The sequence below is a fragment of the Crocodylus siamensis genome, chromosome 1 (genome assembly GCF_052110815.1).
Source record: "Crocodylus siamensis isolate JL-2025a chromosome 1, ASM5211081v1, whole genome shotgun sequence".
Classification (NCBI taxonomy): domain Eukaryota; kingdom Metazoa; phylum Chordata; order Crocodylia; family Crocodylidae; genus Crocodylus; species Crocodylus siamensis.
The window spans coordinates 281206738-281231307 of NC_143395.1; the positions used below are offsets into that span (position 1 = coordinate 281206738).

Consider the following 24570-nt stretch of genomic DNA (forward strand, 5'->3'; position numbering starts at 1 on the left):
CAAATTGAAAGGAATCCTATATCATTTCCCATTTGTTCCTTTAAAAAGAAAAAACTTTGAATTTGTTTTAAATTTTTTCATATATTTGTATGTCACTTGCTAAGGGAGATGGGGGTGGATAAAAGGTTCCTGGGATTCTTGTGATATTTATTATTGGCCACCAGAGGCTGCTCAGAGTCCATCAAATATGTTTCATAGAGGATTCTATTCCTAGTAGTAAAAATTTTAAAAAGTCCTGTTCTGCCATACATTTGAATTGTTTCTCTTATAAAACCCTAATAAGCTCCTTGGTGATCTGTTTTTTATAGCAATTACTTACTTGCCTCAAGAAAGAACCACAGAAGGACAATTCCAGACTAACTTCTGACAGTCCCATCCTTTTGTCATTTATCTTCTCTCTAGCTTTTTCCTTAGCTCTCTTTCTCATATATATATATATATATATATATATATAATGTACTGATAAGTATCTCCAGTAGCAATAACTTTAAACAAACCTGTATGCCTATAATTGTGTTTATAAGCATACAGATTCTTGTTGTTTTTTTCATATTTCCTTCTTTTCCCTTATTCATTCTCCCACTATTCTATTTTGTTCATAGCTAACCCCATTTTTCTGTTTCCTCCTAGAAATTTCATTTTACTGCTATTTATTTAAAAAAAAATAAAGAAATGACAGTATGTAGCTGAAACCAAAAAATTGGTAACATGATTAGGGACACGATACACAAATGTGTCACCTGCAGATGGATATTCTGTTGTAGGTTTAGGAGTGCATTCCTCATCCTGTGCCTCTGTCACTTGGCACTGCAATTACACGTTGTAAGTCAAGGAAATAAGCTAGTGTGGGTAGTGGAACAATATTCCTACACTCCAGAAATGAGGAAAAAAAAGAAAGCTTATTTTGTGGATAAAGAGAAAATTGGTAATTGAAGGCCGAACAGCCAGTTTTACCACTGCTTACTATATCACAAAAATGCTTCTGTCTGAATGCTTATTATTGTCTTTGCAGATCTCTTTCATATCGATATATGTGCATACCACATGTGCTTGCTGATGCTGAACAGTGATTTCAAGCTTTTATGAAGTGATAAGCTATATATTAATGGTTTTAACAGAAGACATGCTAGCTGTTAACATGGTAACACCATGCCGGAACAGTATTTTATGTCCATTTCTGATGCAAGATACATGTTGAATTCTGGGCTTTAAAATATATAATGTGACTGCATATTTAATACTCATATCTGTTTGCTGTATTATCTTCAGTAGTGCTTTGAGCTATTGCCCAGCAATATTATGAAATGTGCTGCCTCAGACTGTAAACTATTAATCCAGTCTTCATTTATTTCATTCAGCACAATATGCAAATGCAGATTTTGCATTGCAAGTGCATTAACTTCTGCCTAACTTTACTTTGTTTTTTACTTGAAGGTATAAAATTGTAACTAGATTATAGGTGAAATTTTAGTCATATTCAAATTAGTGGGAGTTTTTCCTTTGACTTCAGTTGAAGTAATGTCACATTTTGAAAAGAAGTTTCTGATTGTCCCTAAACATAAACTAAGTCAAAATCTTGTTATCTCCTTCCATCACTGATTAAGTGAATGAGTGGAAGATAATCTGATCTTCTATGCTTAAAGCTTTCCAAAAATAGCATTGGTTCTAAAGCAACAGTGTCTTATTTGGATCACAAAAATGGAGAAGATTCATATATTTTTACCTTTCAGATATTTTAATTAACTGGATAAAATGCAAAGTGACCATGAAATCAGCATTTTAAAACTTTCCTTGAGTAGAAATATTAAGGAGATTGAAAAGGATAAAATTGCCAAATATCTTGTCTTTATGGTTACTCCTTTAAACTTCCCCTTCTCAGAGGGAGTGCATAAAAGCATTTACCCATAAATAATATGTTATTAAACTGTCATGATTTAATGTGACACATTTTTCTCCCAATTTGTATGCCTGGCAGTAGGCTTCCTACATATCACCTTCAGGCCCATCGGCAAAAAAGTAAACCAACTGAAATAAATTTTGGATCAGCAACCTGGGACAACCACAGTGCTCAATCTGAATGCAAGACAAAGGGCTGAAGCTATTAAAAACTATATGGTCCATTGCCATGCTAATGTTGAGTTCTTTCTGTGGAATGGGTTTGTATCCTTGTAAACACATTTCCACGATTCATTAAATTCTCTTAACAACTGCCGCCCTCCCCACAACAATTTCAGTACAGTGGGAGCAGTCATTTTTAGACGTAATTATAAACAGATAATGAGGTAGCTAACTTTCTAGCTTTTTCTGAAAGACCCAAGTAGTTAGAGACCTTTCCTTTGCTGAAATCTATCAATAGCACAAAGCTCCACAATTTAGGAAAGCAAGAAATGAACAAAGCAAACAAATAAAAATGCCTTTGAAAATTAAAAAGAATGTTTCCAAAGATACTAGTATTTCTTATATGAAGTTGCACGGGTTTTGCCTACCTACTTAGCATTCAGTTTAATATTATATAGTAACCATAGTAACCTCCCAATCAAGAGATATGCAGCTGCTTGACACACTGAAATATTTCCTTAATGTAATATACAGTAAATATCTTGCTAATATTTAAAATAATGGTGTTGTTATCTGTTGGAGAATGCTACATAGGAAGAAAAAGAAATATATATATAAATATTCAAGATTCGGAAATCCCTAGCAAAATATTTGCCATTTAAATTAAACATTTGTTTTTTTCTTGCTCTTCTACATTTTATACATATACATATATTGTACACACATATATATTTTAAGACCAAAACATTGATGGAAATTACATTAGGTTGTGGGGCTCTGTATTATTATGAATAGTTCTCAGTTCTTTACGTATCAACCATAAAGCACCTATAAGAAAGCCCATAGCAGAAATTTTAAGAATGGTCTAATGAGTTGGGATGGCCAAACTGTAGCATTATTAAGGGCCTGAGCTGCTATCCTCTGTAAATCCGTGTTTTCTAGGGTGCCCTGCGTTAGGAACCCAAGTAAATAATTAGACCTATCTTAAAGTGTAGATGTACTGTGTAAGATGCAGATACCCATCTCTACAAATAGTGCCACAGTTTATCTTTTATTGCAAGCTACTACATAAAAATATATCCTGTATGTGTCCGTCTGTCTGTCTATCTGTACCACATAAAAGTACAACTATGGCTCTTTTCTGACTATCTTTGGGCTCCTTGGTTGCTTTGCCCATTTCCCTTTCCATTGATGTCAGCATATACTCTAGTATTCCTACTACAAAAAGAAATTCATGGGAGAGTATGTTCAGTTTTTCTCATGCTACTGACTTTAGAAGAGTAACAAGAAGCAGGGAGAGGGATACAATTTGCAAATTAGGACAGCATAGACAGCAACAAAAACCAGACCAATCTGTCTTACCAGATCTCTATTCAGAGATAAGATGGGAAAAGGAGCTGAAGCTCCAGGTACAGAGCTGAAGGGCCAGGTACAGAGGTGTAGGTTGTAGCTGTGTTGGTCTAAGAACATAGGCAAACAAGGTTCTTTGGGTAAATTTGATATCTTTTATTAAACCAACTAAATAGTTGGAAAAATTTTTCTTAGCAAGCTTTCGGGTTTAAAAAACCTTTGTCAGACTGAGGAAGCATCTGCAGTTGGTCTGTGCTCTTCCTGGATGGGATGAATAGTAAAGAAGCCAGAGGCCAGGTACAGACATTACATTTTTACCAGTATAAGTGATCAGAAACTGGTCTATACACTTAGCAGTAGGGAAATTTGGCATATACCAAGTGGTTGAAAAATGGTGGAACCCAATCTAAGATTTTCCCCTCCCAACAAAGGTGAACATGTGTTCTGTTTGCTGCCAAACTAAACTACACTGCTTAGAGAAAATGATATAACATAGATCAATTCTGACTCAGGCTTTTTGAATGCCTGTACCCTAACTTAGGTGGGGATGGAAAAGGGTTACAGTGCACAGAGGGAGTTTCTGCCACTTTGGACAGAGGGCCAGTCTATGCTACTAATTTACTGTGCTAGATAGTGCTGTGCTGCCCCATGCATGTTTTATGTAACCAGGCATCTGGACCAATGATCCTTAACCTGGGTGCCATGAGATCCTTTTAAGGGTTCTGTGGAGTGCTTTACAATATTGGCATTTTTGGATGTGCAAATACTTACACACTATTAATAAAATAAATCCATAGATTTCAAATAGGAATCAATAGTGTCACATTCTGACCTGGTGTGGTATTTCTGAGCTCTTTGCAACAGAAGAATTGCTCTACTATTTTTCCATAGTTGAAGAATGGATGCAAGCTAAGAGTTGGCATTTTCCATGGGGAATCTAATGAGGGGTGTCTTGAATGATCTCAAGTTAATGGCTGAGAACCATTAACTTGGGATAATTAGGTTGTCAGGTAGCATGCCTTGAGCAGCACGGTACCAGGTAGCATGTAGTAAAATAGCCACACCTTGAACATCACATACTTTCTCAGCAGCTTCAAAGCTGGAATAGGGCTCTATAATTTGGGGGTTTAGAAAACAGGCTCCAAAACTGAATTTCCCTGCTGTGTCATTCCTTAATAGCAGAGACTGAGGTCTAATGTATCAGAGAGTAGAGGCTGCAAATAGCAGATGCCTTTTTCCTCAGGTGCCTCCCTCTCTTTTCCACAAGTGAGTCCATTTCACTGTAGCCTTCCTCCATTGAACCAGCCTAGGAATTGCACAGGAAGGATAGGTGGCTGCCAATCGCCTGTAGCTCTCAATCTCCAATCTGTTTAGCTCTTGATGTGTAGCTAAGCAACTGGTGACAGTAACTTTTGTAAAAGCCATTTCTTCTTAGTTCTTCATCTGATTTTACTTCCATTTTCTATTGGATATGAATACCACTAGTTATACACTTCTCTCTGAGCTTTATGCTTAGAACTAGTCAGTAAAATGGCATTACAATCAGTTAATATGGATACACAATTCGATCCAATACTCCTGTATGGATCAAGGGCTCTTAGGGCATAACTTACCTCTATTATGTCATAAATCACAAAGCTCATGAGGCTGGTGTGTCACTGTCCACTGGGATTAGGGAGCTGCATACAATGCAGAATCAGGACCAGCGGGATTGTCCCATTTGGGTCTCATCAGCATTTACATAAATGCTGCTTTATGATGCCCGAGAAGTGAGGAAGGAGCCTTGGTCTAAGTGCAAATTGGGTATATCAAATTTAGTTGTGGTGATGTGGAGATACAGCATTTTAGTAATAGAACACAACCTTTGAAGACCACATGAAAAAAGAGTGTGGGAATAGGAGACAAAGTATAGTCCTGGGAGTTTAAAACTCTATGCAGTTGTCCTGACATGCTGGACAGTCTTTGCATGATGTAAGGTATGAGGTATTTCTGTGCTTTTCTTTAATGGTGAAGAGCAGCTGTACCTAGGGATAGTGGAGACAGGGGGTTGCATGCCTAGTTCTTCCAATAAAGCAAACACAAGCAATTATGAACAGTATACATGGCACATGCACCTGCCAGTTTCTGTGACTTGAGATGCTGAGATGTCAGAAGCAAACTAAATAAAATGGGAAAGAGAGAGAAGCATAAGTGAAGCATGCTGGTTTATATTTTATTTCTGTGCTTGCTTTCATACTGTGCAATCATTACCAGCTTCAGCTCTTACAATTTTAACTTACTGGAGCTCCCTGAAAATAATGCACCTCACATAAAAACATTATAGTTTCACAAACCAATAGTTCACATCTTTTTTTTATATGAGCACAGTGTGTAAAATAACAATCAAAGGACTGGAGCATAAAACAGGCTTGCCAGGAACCTGTGTGAAATGCGTTATTTTTGTAGTCATTATCTTTAATAACCAGCACAAGTTAACCAAAAGAAGAGGGGGGAGGGTGAAAGGGGGGAGAGGTTTAAAGAGGAAATGCATCTAGAAATGTGATCTAAATAAAGTTTAAAAAAAAACCCAAAACTAATAAGCCTAAACTGTATGCTGGTATTTAAAAGAAAGTGTGTGTGTGTGGGGGGGGGGTGGGCTCATAAAGTACCATCGGAAAACAGTTTAAAAGTCAAGAGGTCTCTTTGGCACAGATATAAGGGTGAGAGATGACCAGACCAAGTTGATCCTCTGGGGACACTACTAACAGTGAGGCTGCTTTAAAGGGTAACATTTCAACTCCTTTTCCAGGAAGCAAATGCATAAATAAATTTGAATATTAAACAATGCTACTAGTGGGAAGAAAAAGATGCCAAACAGTCATATGATAGGGAATGCTCTGTGACATTGTTTCTTATTTGCTTATAATAATACTGAATGACTAATACTTTGTGGTCTCTCTCCACATCCTCATGGGTTACTTTGCTAAGGTTTTCCTTCTAAAAGAAAAAGGTCCTTCTGATTCTAATTTTGAATTCTTTGTTTTTCCTCTTCTAAAATCCAAGAACACAAACACTTTGTGTTGCGCTTCCCTTATAAACAAACCAGATAATCAGTACTTAGAATCTGGATAGCAGTACCTAGAGAGAAATAAAGAAAATTGGTAGCCCTGTAACCAATTAGGACTGGATTTTGAAGGGAGTCTGAGGTCCTGACAGAGTATATCAGAATCTTATAGATTCAAATCCTGAAGTGTTTATTCAGCCAAACTCTCAGTGATATTGAGAGGACCTAAGGACCTGTATTTCTATACAGACCTGATCACACTAATGTGGCATATAACAATGATATCAGTAGGTACCTATTTAGAGAAAAATTAATTTTAAACCAACTGTAAAAATTAAAAAGTCCAAACCAAAAAAAATTTTTATAATTGAAGAACCAAAGATATATCACCTATTTTTATTCATAGGGGGAATGTAAATGTGCATTTATCACCCCTGATTTCCCAGAAATGGATCTAGCAGTAGATCTACCTGCTCATTGAATTATCTCGGATTAATACTTTTCTTCCAACATACCCATTTTCAATCGGCAGGAGCTGCTTTTGCCTCTTCTTTCCCACATAGATAAGCCTTCCTTCCCCACCCCTGCTTTTCTTTGTCTAGGGGCATACATAGCTTTGGTTACCACAATGCCTACAGCCCTTTTAGGCATTAACACATTTATCCTCACAATAGTCTTAGGGAAAGGGGAAAATATCCTCATTTCTTAAATAAGAAATTAAAGGAAAGAGAAAGTAAAGAACTTGTCTAAGAACACATAAAAGGCTTGTACTAGACAACCTAGAATCAATTTACTGCTCCAAAACTCAGTCTTGTGCCTGTACCCCTTGGAAAGGAAGTTTTTTACTTTGTTGAACAATCTTTGCATTTAAAGTGGTTTCAAATTTAGCTGTACCGGATGGATATAGAGGGCACAACTAAATGTTCATTAATGCTATTTTGCTACTGTGCATAAAGTTAAGTACATACCTTTAATATGAGGTAATTCATAAAGGTAAATTATGTTGCCCTAGTGCACAGTAGAACAAGTAAATGACTTTTTAGTGATGCTTAATGTGCAGTAGACTAATTCTACCATGCATTAGCATATTAGCACTGTTTTTGATGTGATGTTTTAATGTGCAGTAGAGTAGACTACTGTGCATTAAAGTGCCCATGTACATGTGCCCAGTGACATATAAATTGCAGTGGGCTGTAGAGCAGGTTGTAATTTATATCAGTTCGACCACTGAATAAAACCATGGGTCTATCCTACAGGTTTTATTTAATGCTGTTAACCAGGTGCTTGTGTGTGAATATTCGTGTGTGTACATTGTGGGGCAGCCAAGAAGCATTTCATAAAGTATGCTTACTATAAATTGTAGCTTACGGTGTGATCATGTAAGTTATGTAACACACAATCTAAGGTCTGTGTCTGATTCTGTATTTGCTTAGTATCACCTTTCATTATTAGAAGTAACACATTCCTATGGAATAGGGAATTTTTCAATTTAATGAGGTTGATAGAAATTTAAATATTCTCTTTCCCTTGACTTGTTTGTCACTTTTTGTGGAGGTTTTCCAAAACTGGAAATTTAAAAGAGAATAGTAACATATGTTCCTAATATTTTTTTTTCTGTATTTAGTAGTAGTCATGCATGAATTACTTTATAAAAAATGAACAAATAAGATACAAAAGCCATCAAAAATTAATGGTGATTTGCATGAAATTCTGCAGGACTCTAGATCTTTGTTTGTGTTAGAGATCAGACTTCATTTAAACTATTAGCCGTTATAGTCTGCTTTTTTATTAGTCTATTTTAATTTACTATATTTCAATACAATTTGGAAATGTAATATCAGAGTCTTCCTGTAGTTAATTTAATGCACATGATTTGTACCCAAACTGTGCAGTCTAGTGGATCAAATATCTACCTTGTAGCACAGCAGTCATGTAAGAAAATCCTGCGTAGATTTTTTTAAAGTATTTTTAATCAGCACATCTAGCTGTCATTATAAAAAGTACAGCCTAATCAATCTTTTACCTCTTTCTTTAAAAATATGAAACCCAAAGAAAAAAACATGAATGAAAATATTTTGTTTCAAATCCTCAGGTTTTTTCTGAACTGCAGTTGGTGCAGGATCCAGTTGGTGCTGGGCTGGGGGAAGAAGCTGATTCAGAGTCATTCCTCCTTCCTCCCAACTCAGTCTCTGACTCAGTCCCTAAGTCAGTCCAGGTATAGTTAGAGCAGCCTGCTAGATGTTTTAAATTCCAGTGGTAGTAATGGTCCTCGATGAATCAGTCTACCAAGTGATGGCTAAAATGTCCTTATTCTGTGGTTACAGTCATTCTCACCTGGACACTATCAACTTTCTAATACCATCTCACCAATCCTTGCCCTCTGACAAATTCTTGATTACTTTAAAGCAGTGGTGTCAAACTTACAGCTTGTGGGCCAGAGTAAGCCTGTAGAGCCCCTTGGCTGATAGAGGGGCTGGGAATCCAGGGGCAGGGCTTGCTGGCTAAATACCCATGCCCAATTGGGCACATATGCTAGTGCCAGGTGGCATGCAATGGCTATGTAAACCCCCTGCTGCCATTGATTATCTAACCGCTGCTCACCTTACTGCTGCATCTGGTTGCAGTGGCTGCTTGCAGACATTGAAAATAAATGGCACTTTAGTTTAAACATGGCATGCTCCCACGTCAGGATCAGCGCATGCCCAGAAGAGGCAGCATGTTAGTTGCACACGGCTTTCCCAACATCTGTATAGAGTGGACGCTTTAGTGCGGCTTTTTTGGTGCTTTTATCTAATAGCTGATTGAATCAGCTTTAATGTGTCTAAAAGGCCCACCGAAGTGCCCGATCTATACAGAGGCTGCAGAGCCAAGTCAAACTAAGGTGCTGCTGCTTCTGGAAAAGTGTGGGTTTTGGGGTTTTTGGTTTTTTTCATGTCTGTCAGCACCCCGAGGAGTCCTGCAATCCAGATCTGGCCTTGGGGTGGGATGAGTTTGACTCTTTGCTGTAAAGAAATTATTTCCTTTCTGTCACAAATTTGGCTCTTCTCAAATGGGCCCATCTCAAAAGACCCTCTTCAAACTAAGTAGAAATATCCTCTTCAACAAGTAAATTGGTTTGAACTTTAGGAACAAGGCAATGTGCTGAGGAAAAGTGCTGACACTGTGGGCTCACTCACAAGAATGCAATGCTATCGGAACAAGGCAAGAAAACTACTGTCTGGGACTGAAATAGTTAAATGGTTGAGTAGTCATGTTTGTAGGGTGATGAGTTTCCCGAAGATATCCTCTGGGAATTTCTTTGTTCATTGTTACTTTTAACATAATTTGAAAACTTACATTTCTTGGACTTTTTTTTAACATTCTCATATTTCAGAAAATATTTAAATATATGTATGGGCCTCAGCTTCACCCAGCATAAAATAACATAGTTTTACTCATTTCAGTAGATCTAGGGTGATAAAAACAGTTTAATATGTGCCTCTATTTGTTAATGGTTGTGGGAAATTTTAGTGAAAAATGAGAAAGCTATTTTGCAATTTTTTGTGAATTTTCTGCATCTATATAGAAACAGAATTATTTATATTTTTTTAAAAGTTCTGTGCACTTTTCTTTCTAACACATACCATCTATTTAGAATATTTTCACCTTCAAGTTTAAATATTTTTGATTATTCTTTTGGGGGTTATATTTATCTATTCTGTTTCTATTGTTACCTCATGAGTTATTAAAATTTTTGGTGTATATTGTATATCTTAGTCTTCCTGCAGGTGCCAGTTTCATTAGTACTCAGGAAAGGAATATAAAGGCTGTTTGTAAGGAATTCCCTACAGTGTGGCAGTTGGTGGGAGAGTGAATTTTCTCATCCTGAAATGTAATGGATTGAAGTGATAACTTATTTGTTAAAAGAAAAAAAAAAGATCTATCCTTATCCCTATTTATTAGCTAGCTAGAAAATCAAAAGCAATGTCTTTGTGGCCATGGACAGGTGTTAATTTCTACCAGTAGGACTTCTCTGTGACTTACAACTAGAAGCATAGGGATATGGGGATGGAGACAGCTTCCTGGACTCCCAGGGCTTGGGATCTGCCAGCTTCCCCTTGCTGCCCACTCTACCCAGCTGGACAGTGGGGTGGTGATTTCAAAGCCAGGAAGTTTCCCTGGAATGAGGCTTGGTCACAGCCCTAGTGGACCAAGAGCCAGCAAGCAGCAGCCACTCCCTTTGCCTCCCTAGACTGGGATACTGGCGTCAGCAAGCAGACAGCCTCCTGACATCAAGCAGCAGGGAAAGAACACAGGCTGGAGAGATCTTCCTCACTGAAAGAAGATTTTTCTTCTGCAAGAGGCATATTTCTTGAACTTTACAAACGCCTGTACGTTTGTGGCTTCTACTGGAAGAGTAACAATTCTCCCAGCAGAAACTAATGCCTGTATGTGATCTGTGACAAACGTCACATGTTGAGATGGCTTAACTTAACTTTTTCAAGCTTGGTCTGTTATCTTTTTAAGCCATGTGCTGGGCCAGATTCATCCCCGTTGTCAGCAGGTGCAGCTCTGATGCTCCCTTCTGACATGGGACTGAATCCTTGAGTCTGGCTTGTCTATCACAACTCGGTAGAGAGACAGTCCTCCCTTTATCATGTGTCTGTCCAAGCTGATTTAATATATGTCTACTTCTCTTGGCTCTAAGTACTATTATGGCAGGTGGACATCAGGTACAGGTGTAATGAGGCTCTGGCCTTTTTCCTATTTCCCAGGCTAAACCTTCTCTACCAATAAGTCTTCGTCTCTTGAAAATTCTTCTATGCAAGAGGCAATCTCTGGTGGTTGCGTGAAGGAGCTTTAGAATAGCTTTGCATCTGGTTCACCCTTTCATATCTCATTGGTATACTGGAAAATCAGTTTTATGTTTTGATTGGGAAATATAAGCTTTTATCCATCAGACATTTTTCTTATATGAAATATAAGAATGTCCCACAACAAAATTAAAAATACGATTGTATACAAACAGTTGCCTGAACTTTATCTGAATCTTTCTCCACCCTACCCCCCGCACCCACAAATGGTGAACAAAAAGCTTAGATTGTATACGATAACAGCATACACCATTGCTTGCAAAGTATGTAACATTTTGCTTGTCAACATAAAGATAGCCTCTGCCACAGCACAATAGTCAGGGTTGCCTAGCATCACATAACATTAATTTCTTCAGCAAGCTGCTCCTGCAAGTTAAGAGTCACTTTATGTACAGTGACTCTTAACTTGTCTAAGTCTGAAGCTGAGACTTTAGCCTATCCATTGTGCACCTAAAACAATTAAAACAAAATAGTACTGAAAATAGTACCGACAAACTGAAAAGATGTGAGGTTAATTTATAGAGCATGGATAACTTGGTTTCAAGACTCAGTGCAACCACTGTCAATAATTATGGATTTGTTGGAGTCACTCCATCTGTGAGACGGTCTTCCATGAAAAGTACATGCAATTTTTCAACCATGAAATCTCTGCCTGGCTGAGATTTTTGTTTTTGGAATATTTGAATCTAAACAGGATAGGATAAATTAACTAATTAATCTTGTTGCGGTCTCCTCCTTTGCAACAATATTGGGTTTTCCCTTTATATAAATAGTTTTTTTAAAGCTGCTTTCCCCAGTCCCATTCCTGCAGATTTTCCTGGTGGGTAAAACCAACCAAATAGAAACCCAATAGCCTATTTAGCTGATGCAGGGTATACAAGTCCAAAACTCTCCTGAGAACATATATCTTTAGAGCGCCCCCCACCCAGTTCTAGCCTGAGCCACTGCAGGCATGTGACTGTATTTTCTGAATCAAAAATGAATGTCTGTTCACTTGCTTGTCTGTTTAATCTCTGAATCTTAGAGTAACCTGCAGAGACTGAATCCATTCAGCCTTGGGCTTTCTGACTGTCTGTTTTTAGCCCTAAGGGCATGAAAGACTGGTGCCTCCTGAGGCTGGGGCCAGGGGAGGGCACACTTTGTGGGTGGCAGTGTCGGTGGTGTCAATGGCAGGGTGGCAAGCGGTCACCGCCCACAGAAGCTGCCAGAGGCATTGGTGGGGTGGGGGGTGGCAAGTGGTGACCGCCCGCAGAAACCAGTGGCCCCCACCATGCCTTCCCTACAAGTTGCCTATGCCTAAGGGTATGTGTACTCTGACAACATAAGTTAGATACACCTGAGCTAGCTTGATAGCAGGAAGCCAGCACAAGTTTCAGTGGCAGCTAGTGCCCAAGTAAATATAGAGGGCTTTGGGCAGCCCATGCTGAAACTCAGGCCACTGTAGAGACGCTAGTATTGGTACCCTGACTAGGTAATTTAAAGTTAGTTCATTTATATTTACAGTAGCTTCTTTTTATGGGCAACACAGAGTAGATTCAAAACAGTTCTTATCACAGTGGAATCTTTTTTCTTTCTACACCCTTATAGATTATGCAATTTGTATCTACCTCTGTATCACACAGAAGTGAAATATTCATGCAAGAGAAAGGCAATGGCATCTACATTTCTAACCCACATGGCAATATCAGTACCTCAAATCCAGTCCTATTGCTTTAGCCTTTGAAACACAACCTCACTACAAAGTTCAAAACCTTCCTTCAATCTTTTCCAGTGTCTGGCAGTGCTCAAAGGCAGGATCTTGTGACATCTCCATTTATCTTCTGTCTTTCAGAAGACTTTGAAGAATTCTGTGCGAGTACAAAACGTTAAAGAAGCCCAATTTTCTAAATCTGCCCTGCACTTGAGTATACCAAGTGTAAACATTAGCTTAGTATTGCCAATTACAGAAGGATCAGAAACTATTCTCCTTGAATGTGGAAAGTTTAACTGAACAGAGGATAAAAGGCAACCATATAGAACATTCAGATTGTTAGCAGAAACACTTTCCACAACATGCTGTGGGAAACATGATTCTTCATTGCTTACAACAAGCATGGGTTTTCAGAAAATTGGACAATATATTTATGCTAAATTTTGCTGAATGGTCATGAAAACTGAATCCCTGTCTTCTGAGAAAATATATATACAGCTCAGTGCTAGGAGTGGCATTTTAAAAGACTTGTCTTTCTTGAAGTGTTCTTATCATTTCTTCATCTTCCTTTATATGACTTACATAACTAAAGATGAATAAAAAGATTCCCAGGTAGTGTGCTGGAGGTTCCTTGAGTTAAAGTGCTGAGACCAAATTGCAGGAAACGTGTAATAATTCTCCAGTTTTTGGTAAATTTTGTCCTGTCTCTGGATACTGCTAAATCACTCTTGGCAGACATTACTTTTCCCCGGGGTTCAGATTATTATACAGTAGCATTATTCTTTTTACCTTTGGTTCACCAGTTTAAGTGATCGGAAACTGGTTTAAACCTGTAACAGAACAGAAGATCAGTGCATATAAACCAGTCTCAAAATGGCTGAAATTGGTTTGAAATAAACCTGGTTGAATGTAGTATCAGACTTAACTGACTGAGCTCAAGCTGGTTTATGAAACTTCTGTCCCAGACTCCTTCCTGGTTCAAGTTAAATCACAGCCCGCAGCATTTTGCAGCCCTGGGCTAGGCTGTGTGGTCTGCCCCAGAGAGCAGGGCTGACCCTGCCCCTCTGCTCTCTAGCCAGAGCAGGGGTAGAGGCATGGCCAGACACTGGCCCTCTAAGTTGAAGGGGGCAGGTAAGAGATTTATTCCCCCCTCCCTCCCCTGTCCCATCAGCACAAACCCCAGCAGCTGCTGCCAGGCATTTCTCTACTTGCTGCTCCAGTGGCAGGGATGTGGCCAACCCTGGCCGTAGCCTCAAGGGAACTAGCCAAGGAGGTGGTTTAATTCCAGGCTGGGTCTGCCTGGCACTCCCACCTCACTGCTACAGGGACAAGTATGGCCCTCTGAGGCAGAGGGGGCAGGAAGAGGGTTTATTCCCCTCTCTGCCCCTGAGGGACCACAGCCAGGGTCTGACAGCCATGACACCTAAGGGGCCCATGCTGGCCAGCCTCTGGATGTGCCTCTGCCCCTGCAGCTGGAGTAGCAAGTGGGCAGGGGCCATGATGGGGGCAGCAGCCCCTCTCAAGGTTTCCCAGGGAGTGAAAGCCTCTTCCCAGTGGGGGCGGGGGAACTGCACTGCGGGCAGCTGCGGGGCAGTTAGAGCTGCTGCAGACTGTGTGGGGTGAGCAGCAGTGGTGCTAGGAGGGTGCTTTGTTGGGGGCTATGGCCACCCCTCCAAGCACCGATACTGCTGCTTGCCCCATGCAGTATGCAGCAGCTCTGCCTGCCCCACTCCCACCCACAGTGCAACCCCTCACTGGGAGAGGCTTGAGCTCCTGGGAAACCATGTGAGGGGTTGCTACAGTGCCAGAGCTACTCCCCCATTGCTGCTTCAGCAGCAGGGGCTGGGGTGTGGCCAGAAGCTGGCTGGCATGGCCCCCTTAGGTGAAGGGACAGGGAGAGTTATTTCCCCCCTCCTTTTGGCATCTATCAGAGGAGATGGAACAAGCTTATCCCACTGCTTACCCTGCACAGGCAGCAATCAGCAGAGGCAGTGGATGGGGCTGGCAGACCCCAGCTGCAGTCCTCCAGGTGCTGAGAGGGTGGGCGGGGGGATAATTCCCTCCCTGCCCCCTTTGCCTTAGGGGTCCATGCCAGCCAGTGTCTGGCTGCACTTCCGCCTTAGCCACTGTAGTGGCAAGTGGGGAGCGCCCAGCTGACTCCAGCCCAGGTCTGTGCCAGTGGGACAGGGAGGGCCTGGCTATGGTGTGTCCCTCCCCTCCTCCCCCCCAAAACCAGCTTCTCTGCATTCAAGGGCACGCTCTAGTGCCCCCCGGCTTCTGGCCTGAGCCACTGCAGGCATGTGCCTGCAGTTCCTGAATGTCTATTCAGTTGCAAATTGGTTCAATCTAGGTGGGTTAGACTAACCTGCAAAGATTGATTTAATTTGGGCTCTGGCTTTTTAAAGGTCTGTCCCTAGCCAGTGAGTGCATTCCTTAGTGATTTCTCCTAGGTTTAGTACAGCAAAAGGTTGCATGAAACATTTAAGATGGCATGATCTGGATAGTGAACTGTAGATGCAGGCAGTTTTCCAGATACAGACTTTAAACATGTCTATTAATGCACCAGACTCTCAGGAACAGCTTTTTTAGTGAAGAGTCCCTAACATTGCTATAGTTGGCCACTAGAGGATGCCTAAGTCATTCCTTCTGTAGCTGCTGTAGGTAATCCTTATGCAGTTATCCTTATGTAGTGTGCCCTACCAGTCCTTTAGGGGCTGCTGACACTTGCTGCAAGTTTAAGAACCCTTGATGCGTTAGTTGAAATGTTGGGATCACAGAAACACACGGCCAACCTACAATCTAAGGAATGTAAAGGTATCTTAATGTGAGCTTTCCCCTACCTCTTACCCATCAATTTTGTCATGTATTTTCTGTTCATAGGAGAGGATTTGGCAAATATGATATTACTTCCTTTCTTATTTATGCTTATGAAAACAATATTTTATTTTAAATGGAAGAACAAATTAATATATTCTCCTATCCTTCACTCCTAACCGTGCAATATAGACAGTTTTGGTATAGGAAGTTTATCACAGGGTAAAGGGAAACATGCTTTAAAAACATTTTAATTAAAATACTAGCAGCATATCAGTGTAACACTTTTATTTTCTGCAGCTCAGTACAGTAGATCTCTTGACTTGATAGGAATCTTTTGGGTAGTGACTACTAGCCTTGCCAGTATACTCCTTGCTGTAGCAAATTTACAATGCGGAGGTTTTTCTTCAGACATCAGATTTGTCCAATTGTCCCTTGAGATCAAAAGACAGATTTCCATTTAGAGTGGAAGAGAGAAACTAGCAGCCTTCTAAACTGATTTTAAGATTGAGACAGCAGGGTGGACGTTGTAGGGAAGACCATAGGAGTGGATGGATGTGAATCCACAGTTTTGTAGCTTTCTCTATTTTCTGGCTTAAAAAACAGCAGCCACAAATCAAGTTCAGTTAATTTTAAAGGAAGATAATGAAGGACACACATGGGGCACTGAACAGCTAAAATTGGTGCCACTGGAAAAAGATTGAAACTCCCACCTGGCCACCTCCCTCCACCCCCCAATTTATTAAAAGTCTGGATTATTTTATGCAATGGAAAATGGAGTATAGTATAAATTTAGGCTTGGAACAAACTGGCAAAATTGATATCCTGCCTAAACAGAAGAATCAAAATTTAATGCTAATGCTAGATGTTTGTTAGTGAGACAAATTAGATTGTATGACAGAGTCTTTTCTGGTTTCTACAGATTCCTGTGCGTATTTTCATAGATTTCTGTTTCTTGAGGCAGATGCACATTTGCTCTACATGTAAATTGCTGATCATATTTTGCCTCCTTTCCATTCCTGTCCTGCTGTTTTATGCCTTCTAATCTGATAGGACTTTCAAAGTTGATGTTTCCTATATTGTTAGTGACTTGTGGTTCTTAACAGAATGGGCGTTGCTGCTCTGCAGCGTCCCTGGTTAAGTGCTTGTGCAGCTCTCCAATATTTCAGTAGTTTTACTGGGCATTTACATTTTCTTGTTTTTAAGTCTCAGGAGTCTGATAAGCTTTGAGCAGACCCAGAGCAGTTAGATAAGAATGGAAATAATCTCTTATACCACAAATTGACTTCCCTCTTTGTAGCCTTAGACACTGTTTCCAGCTGCTTTCAGTCTTTTAAATCCTTGAAAGCTTTCCTAATCCTCATGTAGGCAGCCTTTATGTGCTCTATCTCCCTCCCCTTTATCCTGATTGGTGAAGGTATTTCATGGCCTAATTCAGCCAACTACTACATCTCTGGGCTGTGATTTGAAATAAGAGCTAAGCGAACAGTTGCCTCCCTACTCCTGACTTTTAATAGGCTAGGAGAAAAGGTTTAGAAACTTGACATTGTTTTAGGAAGACTCTCCACAGAAAAAAGATAAAAGGAAATGAGAGCGAAAAACTGACCAGCTTGTTTGTGCTAGGGAACTTGACGGATTTGTGTTTTTACTCTGAAACTGCACCGTAAGTTTGGAAGCAGATTGTTCCCTGCTGGATGGATAATGGAATTCTAAACATGAGGCAGGTAAGAAACAGACTGCAAAGCATTCAGAGGTTTCAAAAGGCTAGGGAGAAGGGAAAAGGCTGGGTTGCTCTGTAAACCTTTGCTTGCTAGATAACCTTTGCAGAGTGTAGGTTTTTAGCCTGAAGCCCTGCGATTTGTTTTTAAAGGGAAGGTTAAAATTAACTGAGCAGGAGTTTTTACTTTCAGTTTGATTCTTCTGGTACTAAGGGATGCCATGCAAGTCATTGTGTGATTCAGGATTTTCTAAGTGCATGAAAGCTGTTTGTAGGATATGCTAATCAATTCTTGTTTGCCATGGCTTGACTGTATTATGGAGGCTCTCTCACAGCTTCATTTATGATACATATGCTGAGAAAACTTGTGGGTATAATTGTAGATGTGTCAGTACTGTGCAGGGCTGATTTATTTAACCATGCATAACACTCTTACATACCACTTACGTTTTTCAATAGCTTTAAAATATATTGGTCTCAAGTCATCTTACAGTTTTTAAAAAGTACTTTAGCACTGAATAAAATTATCTAGAAAACCAGTGAGTATTCAAATAAGATTTTTTTTAAAGCTTGCTGTCTACCTGAATAGACAAAACCAGCTCTTTCCTCTGCCCCCTACATTCAACTTGTATTCCCATAGTTCAAGTTCACAGTGGGAAATGTTTTCATCATTTATGGTGCATAGTTTTACAACAAAAATACGCAGTTAGAAAAGGACTGAGGGAGTGCAGAGCACTGACAGAGCTGTATCTTAAAACTAAATCAGTTCCAGCTGGAAGACCCTTGAAAATCAACATAAAAATCATCTTATACTTTGGCTACCTATAAAACAATAGATGAAATGGTTTATCTGAGAAAAGCATTCTAGTTTCTTTGTGTGAGTGATATTCAAGGAAGTCTCTATAGTCTGTAGGGCTTGGTGGGGGATGAGGGGGCGATGGAAAGAAGTTTGCACCTGCAGTGCAAGTGGAGCGTTTTTTCCTGATTTTTCAAAACAAGGTGGGGATCTTAAGTATTTTAGTCTAGTCTGCCATAAGGAGGGGAGCAGTTTTTGGTATTGGGCAAAAATCCATTTGCCCCTTCTTAAAGGTCACTGATTGAGAGATTTCTTGTCACCATGCAAATGAAAACTAAAGTGTGTACTGCATCATTTGTACTTGGTCACATCCTTCCTCTACCCAACTCCACTTAGCAAAAAGGGGTGTTAAAGCAGTGACAAAAGAGATTAAAATGACATACAGCACAACAAAATGCTAGCTACAAAACTGTTACCACTGGATGAATAATGCCTTTCTAGGATGCTTATATTTATAGCACATGTTTAAAAAGCACATTTGTGTGTGTGTGTGTGAGAGAGGGTGCACAGTTCAGTGAAAGGAAGAGGCAGACAAATAGGTCAGAAAATAATAATTTTTTAAAGGGTGAATATCAAGTGAGAAAATGAAAATGTTCCTTGATGTCTTCTAAGCAAAAGGAATAGGGGAAAAGCAGACAGCAATAAGATAGTCTTGCCTCCTTTGGTAATGCCCATCTTGATCCAACAGATGTCTCCCTTCTTTCACTTCCTTTGAATGAGCAGTATACTATGGGAAGCTGAACCCATAAAGTTAACCCATAAAGTGGAGTGGATACGCATTTTACAGTGCTGTGGGCCAGCCACTTAATTTCAGTGCAGTTATTCCTTGTATAACTGAAAGCTAATTTGATATCCCAAAAACAGAGCAACTACTTTCATTCAAGATTTGCAACTGTGTATGTGCTTAGCTATGCTAGGTGTACAGGATGCAAATTAAGTGGGAGCTCCGGGGTGGGGGAGGAGCTGAGTTCCCCCATAAGATATGAGAGCCCCCTGTAAGATTTGACTGGGGGGGCGGAGGAGGGATGTCTCTGATCAGATTGCTCCTTCACTTAGGTGGACTTGTTAATCAATGGTTAATTTTTTTTGTAGACGCTCCCAGGAGTCAAAGTGTAATTCAAAACCTTCAGGTGTACAACTGAAGTTCTCAGAGGATTTCTGTGTTTTATTTATTTATATATTTATAAACTTTTTCAGTTTGGCAGAGGACACAGTCAGTATTTACTACAAGTGTTTGCTGAACAAAATCGAGTGAGCTAGTAATCTAGAATTGAAAGGACACATACTATATCATGATAGGGATTGATATAGTCTTTTTACAAGGTAATTGAAAATCTGGATAACCTATCAAATGCAATCACTAGAAATCAGTTTAAAATAAAAAAGCACATATCATGAAAAAAGAGTTGTGAAATGGCCTTGTCTCTGTTTTAAAAATATCTAACAAAAAGGCACATTCAAGAAATGGTAGGTCTTACGTAACTGTTGCATGACTTGTCATCACAAATTGCAGTGTTGTTTGGATTTTTAGGGTTAACCATCACACAGGAAAGTGTGTCATCAGCATTGAAATGCAACTACACATTGTGCAGATGAATGGTCTAGCCCAAAGACATGTTACAGATAGTGAACAATAGTGCCTATCCTCAGAAGAGAGCAATGAAACTAACTTCCCTAGTAGAAGAGCAGCAGTTTTCCATAGAAATGTAATATGCAGCCTGTTGAGCTGATAAGATTCAACCTGCTCTACAATTGTGCCCAGCCAGCAGTCTGTAAGTGAACTTGCAGGATAGCAGTATGGTTGGTGGTATAGAATGCTGTGTAGAGACTTGTAAATGAGGCAGGTAAAAAGAAGCAGTCTTTATCAGGAGGTCATTTGAAACCTCAGCAAAAGCTGTTTCTGTGCTGTCATGCAAGTAATATCCTGACTGCAACTTCTGTAGTGAAAATACGAAGTTCCCCCTACAACTACTGTGCATTAGTGATGCATAGGGGGGGCACAGAGGGGGAGGACTTCTCCCCCCCCCTCCCCAAACACTGGTGCCCTCCCTGACAGCAAGCATTGCAGTCTGGGCATGGAGAGTGCTAGTGTCTTCCCTAAAATTGGCTCCATGCCACCAGTGTGCTCAGAGACTGGCTGTTGGGGAACTCCCCCAGTCACTGCTTGGCCATTGGGGAACCACTGCCCCAGTGGCCAGTTGGCCACTGGGGGACTCTCTCCCCTGGTCATGCCTTGCTGATGCTCCCCCAGACTTGGGAGGCACGAGTCGCCCATGCTACTGTGTATATCACTTCTTTGGGAGTATATTGGGTATTCAGTGGCTGGAAAATGTCATGCATCTAAACAAGAATAAGCCTACCTGACCTTGTGTAGGGATAAGAAAGTGAACTCTGTGTTTTTTCAGAAGCTGTGAAATGGTAGCAGAAAATCCTTACTACCTAACAAATCTTAAGGTTCTCTACTTAAATTCTGTCCAATTCATTAAGGGAGAAAAGGTCACAGGTAAAGAAACTCAAAAATGATCAACTCCTTACTTAAGAATCCGTAGTCTTGCGTGCCAGACCTCAAGTGTTTGATGAGGCCACTCTGACTGGATTTATTTTCCATGTCTATTCTTAGAATTTACTTGAGAACTGGAGAGGGCACTGTGGTATCTGTTTTAGGTTGCCCAAATCTATTCCATGACAATTAGAAGCACAGGGATATCAATATTCCCTGTTCTTAAACTCCATTGTTGGCCACAATAATGATTTCGGATCTGCCAGTATCATAATTCAGCTCACAGGTTGTTCTGACAGCAGATTGATTTTTCCATGCGTTGAAGTAAAATGACATGATCTCCATTGACTTGGATCAGGACAGGATCAGGCTCCTTAGACTGAAAATGGTCCAAAATGAAAATGGTTACTGATGGTACATTTGAAATCTAATTAAAAGTGAAAACGAAATCCATAAGGCACAGAAGGCTCTTTCAATTCTTATTTATAATAAATATAAGCATGCAGTTTTTATGGCATATGACTTACAGAGTGAATACGCACTGGGTAGAGTTTAGTTGATAGCACATGTAAAATATAAAATCATCCCCTTTTTATACAGATGTTAGCTTTTGAGCATGTGGTTTTTATTTCCGAGTTTTTGTAGCACACCTTTTTTAATTCTTAATTTATTCCTCACTGAGAAAAATATTTCCTTACACTGAAATATAGTAACCATATAGGAAGAGCTGCTTCAAACTTTATCTCGGGGAATACTGCTTTTTTTGTGTACCCCATACAATAAAGAAAACAAATGTATGGAGTCCGTAGGCTGAGAATATATCAGTTAATTAGTGGCTGGACATAACCCAGTAGGAAGTCTGGCAAGGTTTTTGTATGTATATGTGTATGTGTGTGTTGTCTGCTTTCTTTGATCACTTGTGTGGTAAATAGACATGCAGAGTAACTATGGCAACATGTGCTGTAGGTTTGTGGGAACAGAGGGGACTCATTCACTGGACAAAGAATAGTTTGTTAGAATAGTTGGTTATGATTTAAAAAAAAAAAAGGCAGCAAAAATGCCCCAATCAGGGCATTTAAAAACATGAATTTTGCAGAACACGATTTATGTTACTGACTTGAAAGTAACATTTGTTTCTATAGATATAAAAGAACATGCTGCATCAGATACGTGGTAGATAAGCAGGGGGGAAGAGAACAAAAAAGGGAGTAGAAAAAGATAACTGGATGGTATTGCTTATTTATTGTGGGTGCACACGTTATGCAAAAATCCATTTGCTAGAATAAAGTGAGCATGACGTCAGTGCAAATATTGGTGTTTTTAAAATAAGCCTTTAAATATTTAATTTTCCTCAAAGGTGTTTGAATTAGTTGGAACATTGGCCTGCTGCAAGATTAAGAAATGGTTTACACAACTTGTAATCATAAGACAATACCTATTTCGGTTATCTACCTGTAGAGGTCAGGCTTGAAATTTAAAAAAAAATTGCAGGAAAGAATTTAAACCTAAAGCTGAGCCAGCAAAAATTCTAGAACTGACATAGTCACTCTTCTCATTGGCTAGGGACAGAAATCACACAAACTGGTGTAAGTGATCGGAAACTGGTTCAAATCTATAACACAACAGAAATTTAGTGCACATAAAATGCTTTCAAAATTGCTGAAACAGATTAAAGATAAACCTGGATGCACGGAGTATCCAACTTAACTGATTTAAGTTAAATTGGTTTATTGAACTTCTGTCCCCAATCCCATCCAGTTCAAGTTAACTTAGTCCCCAGGATGCTTTGTGCTCCCCCCCGCCCTTCTCACAGGGCGGGCAGGCTAGCCTTGGCCCAAGCTGTTTGCTCCAGCAGAGCCGGGTGTGTTCTAGTGTCCCCTTGGCTTCTGGCCTGGGCCACTACAGGCATTTGGCTGTATTTCTGTAATCAAAAGTGAATGCCTGTTCACTTGCTTATCGATTCAATCTACACAGCTCAGACTAACCTGCAAAGATCGAATCAATTAAGCCTCAGCCTATTTGACTGTCTGTACTTAGCCATTAAGTTTATACTGAATCCTAAAAGATATAACTAGTTTACCAATTGCATGCTATTAAATAGCATAATAATCCATAGTGGGGCTGCACATCCTGCTATTTGGTTACAATAAAGAAAACCTACACCTTCTCCCACATCTTGAGCAGAACTAAACCTAAACCTTTTATTTGGTTCTAAATTTTGTAGATATATTTCTCCCAAGAAATCCATGTCAAGGTTTCAAGCACTCAGAATGTCTGGTGTGCTCTGACAGGCTGGCTGCTGATTTCCTGTCTAAAGAATTCCAAGGCTTTTGTAGGATGGAAGGCAGAGGCAATGCATTCTGGGACACTTACACCTGGGGAAGCTTTTGAGCAGATTAAACATTGTATCAGTTTGCAGAGTCCCTCAGCAGAAGAGTACCAGAGGAAAGGGAGTAGGGATAGAGGGTGGGTCAGCGATATTCTTTGGGGGTGACAAGTGAGTAACAGCTTATTAGTCGGGGAGAAAACTCTGAAGAGGTTTAGAGGAAAGAGTGAATGATAGGAGGCAGAGATTAGAATGAGAAGAAAGTGGATATGCAGAAGTGCATGTAAGTTATGAATAAGCATTTCAGTACAGCTATTTGAACTTAAATTTGGAGACTTTTAAGTTTATCCACACTTGTTCCATATCTGCTTATTTATGCACTCTTTATACATGCATGATGTTTGGAGGTTCAACAGGCTGTTGAGGACTCCTATATATACTTGAGATCTCAACACTATAGTGTAGAATCAAACTTTTACAGAAATTGCAAAAGGCACCAAATAATTGTTCATTTTTACCTCACTTCCATATACTAAAATAGATCTCAATTATTTAAAGTGATTCCTCTCCATTTCTTTCCACTTTATACTTACTTATTGTTATTATTTACTATGTCATTCCTTGAGGTTGTGTATGGACAGATATGCAAGCTTAAAAAAAAGCTGAACCTAACACTGCAGGCCATGTTTATTTGGCCCTGGAGTATCATTAGGCCTTTCTTGTAACATAAATGTTAAGTTCTCTGCATCTGAAAAGCACTTTTTAAAGTAGTAAAGGGATTAAAAGAAGGCTAAGGCTGTGCTACGAACTCAGTGGGACAGCAAATAAAAAGCTGCATGGTTTGGTATGAATTTGCATTATAATGCTGTGGACTGAAATGAAGATGTTTTGCTACAGTAATATGTTAATAAATTATCTAGTTTATTAAGATGAATTTTATGACTGTGGAAAGTTGTTGGCAATTGATAGACATTAACTTTTCTTTCTGGAAGAGAAGGGATAAATCAAAGCTTTTGTATCAGAATCCTGACAGTTTTCCACAACTTTTAACCCTTTTAACATAAAAGTCATGCATTATACATGCACATCACATCTATCTTCAGACTTTTCTTTGCATTCACTCTGTCAAGATCACTTTTGCTGCTAGGAAACCAAATGAGGACACTTCTTTTATTTTCACTGTCCCCCAGCACCTGAAAACTTAATCTTTGTGAATGTTCTATCATCTGCTGGCTTAAGATGCAAGAAATTCAAAGAAAAGTATCAAGTGACATTGTACAGTCATGTCAAAACCAGCTCATAACCCCCTGGGAATAATAATCCATGTGAAAAGTTTTTCACGTGTATAAGTGGAATGGTTCTA

At 39.6% G+C, this 24570-nt stretch overlaps 1 protein-coding gene across 4 annotated transcripts in view; it reads left to right on the forward strand.

The window, feature by feature from the left end:
* MID1 (midline 1) overlaps positions 1-24570 on the forward strand; it is a 395248-nt gene that overhangs the window by 150637 nt on the left and 220041 nt on the right. The window contains exon 1 of one of the 4 annotated variants that reach the window (XM_090063895.1): positions 17283-17532. The exons of the other annotated variants lie outside the window; for them this stretch is intronic. The gene's annotated coding sequence lies outside the window, so the exon portion shown is untranslated. Of the gene's footprint in view, positions 1-17282; positions 17533-24570 lie in introns of those variants that run through there. 4 annotated transcript variants of the gene reach the window in all.